The 2500-nt window shown below is 36.4% G+C and overlaps 1 protein-coding gene across 2 annotated transcripts in view; it reads right to left on the bottom strand.

Moving 5' to 3' along the window:
• LOC106876234 (tetratricopeptide repeat protein 38) overlaps positions 1 to 2500 on the bottom strand; it is a 169436-nt gene that overhangs the window by 166428 nt on the left and 508 nt on the right. The window lies entirely within an intron of this gene.

The following is a 2500-nucleotide window of genomic DNA, read 5'->3' as shown; positions in this document are numbered from 1 at the left end:
TGTATGTGTGTATATGTGTATGTATTCATATAAGCTGTAGGTTAGTAGTTACAGCCATTATTTAGAGTTCCATAGACACGCAGACACGTGCCTAGATCTTCAGATATTCTCGAAGATTGAGAACGGATATCTGAAGAATTAAAGCACGTGTCTGCGTGTTTATGAAGCTCTAAGACTTGGCAGTTGCAACCATCAACTCAACTGCTAACCTACAAAAGGATATGGATGCATACACACATTCATACATTCATGCATACATATGTGCGCGTGTGTGTGTGTGTGTGTGAGTTTCATAAACACACAGACTGTTGCTTTAATTCTTCAGATATCTGTTATCACTCTTCGAGACTATCTGAAGATCTAGACACGTGTCTGCGTATGTGAGTGTGTGTGTGTGAGAGAGAGAGAGAGAGAGAAAAAACAGGAATATGTGTATGTATCTATGTGCGTTCTCCAGCTTCCACGTATTTGGTCCAATGAAGGATAGTTTTTGGACATAACGATTTGATAACACAGACGATGTGAAAAATGTTTGTGAAGAAATTAGTACAACAGTCAGCACCTACATTTTTTGAAAGGAAGATTTGAAAGCTGGGCTCAATGATGGTGTAGATGTATCTCTTGTGATGGAGTCTATGTTCAGGAATACTTTTGTGTAGATGAAGAGTTACTCTGCCAACATGTTTAGTTTGAACTACCTGTGCCAGTTAATATTTAAAAAATCTTGCCTACTATTACGTTACTTTCGCGACAGCTCACATATATACATAAGTAACATTATGGGAACAATACAAATAATCTGGATTTTTGATAGAAAATGAACCCTGTATCATATGTGTATGCGTGTGTACGTGTCTGTGAGTGTATCCATGTATGTATGTATGTATGTATAAAAGTGTGTGTATGTGTGTGTGTGTGTGTGTGTGTATGAATACACACAATAATCAAAATCATTATCCCCAATTCAATAAATAGTTATTTAAATTTTGTTTATATGTGCATTTTTTAATCATGAAAACGTTATCTGTTTCATTTTACGCGATTTCGATTCACACGATAAGTCGTTTAAACTGCAGAAACCGAAGGGCAGCTGTACACGCACCCACTCTCTCTCACACACACACACACACACACACACACACACACACACACACACACACACACACATTGTGTATTTTATGGTTTAATCTGGGCGTAGTCTGTGACCTTTGCAGATTCTTTGGGACTGGTGAGTATATCTCTAAAATGTCGGTGTGAATCTCAAAAGAAAGATTGTTGAGTTGATAGAGAAATAAATCTTTAGATATTGTTGATTTGATAAAGACAGCAGGGTTAGTAAATAGAACAACGCGTGTGTGTGTATGTGTGTCTACGTGTATGTGTATACGTGTGCGTGTGAGTGTGTGTGTGAGTGTGAGTGTGTGTATGTGTGTGTGTGTGTGTGTATTTGTGTGTAAGAATGTATTTGTGTGTAAGAATGTGTAAGAATGTGTAAGAATGCATGTAGATATTGTATATATGTATATATACATGTAGGTATATATAATAAGTGTATAATAATAACAAAAACAACAACAACAGTACTAGTACGCTAAATGCCAAATCGTCCACGTGCGTTTGTTTACATCAATTCGGCATTTTCCGTAAGGGAAGAGATTGGTTCAGCTGAATCAATTTGAAATGGTTTAATAATGAGAACACATTTAGTTACATTATATGGCCATGGTTTTAGATAGTTACGCTCTTGAAGACAAATCAGGTGCTTTATCATGCCACTTGTTAATTCCGGGAAAATTATTGATACTCAAGCAGACTGTTCTGAGACTTACTGAACTCCGTATATTAAAAGACTACGTCTCACGCACACACATTGAAAATACACGCATATACATGAATACACACACAATGAAAGACAGCGAAAAGTCAACATTGTAAAAAACCCCACCCCCAAAACTGTTGTGGCAGAAGTCAACATCTCTGAGATTGAAACAAGACACTTATTTACGGCCGTAAATAGACTACATCCAGTAGCACAGGAAGGAAGACCTATGTAGGTTAGGTGTGACGAAGAAGTCGAACCATTTCTCCTGCGAAACAATTCTGATGTAAGAAGGTCGAACCTTACGTTAAAATGTTATTTACCTAATTTCTAAATTAATTCAATTCTTCGATCTTTCTGGGCAAATATATGTATCATATTTTCATAGAAATCTTCTCTTTTCATCAATTGTTGTAATAAATCTTTTTCAATTGACATTAGTGCTAACCCAGACAGTCTTCTTTCTCCTGTCGCATTTCTTTGGTATGTTTTGATTCTACTTAATGCAGAAAGGATCACTCTACAGAAGCAGTGGTAGATGGAATTGTCAAAATCAACTTGCACAGATTGAAGAGTTCTGGCATAGCTTCAACAAGATCACTGCTGTATTTGTAACTCATTAAATGACTTATACCTCGCATTTTAAAATCTTTCATTGAATACATCACATTGAGCTCACTT

This window comes from Octopus bimaculoides, chromosome 25 (genome assembly GCF_046866305.1).
Source record: "Octopus bimaculoides isolate indiv1 chromosome 25, ASM4686630v1, whole genome shotgun sequence".
Lineage (NCBI taxonomy): Eukaryota > Metazoa > Mollusca > Cephalopoda > Octopoda > Octopodidae > Octopus > Octopus bimaculoides.
Note: the sequence above shows the minus strand (reverse complement) of the source record. Positions and strands in the feature narration are given on the sequence as shown.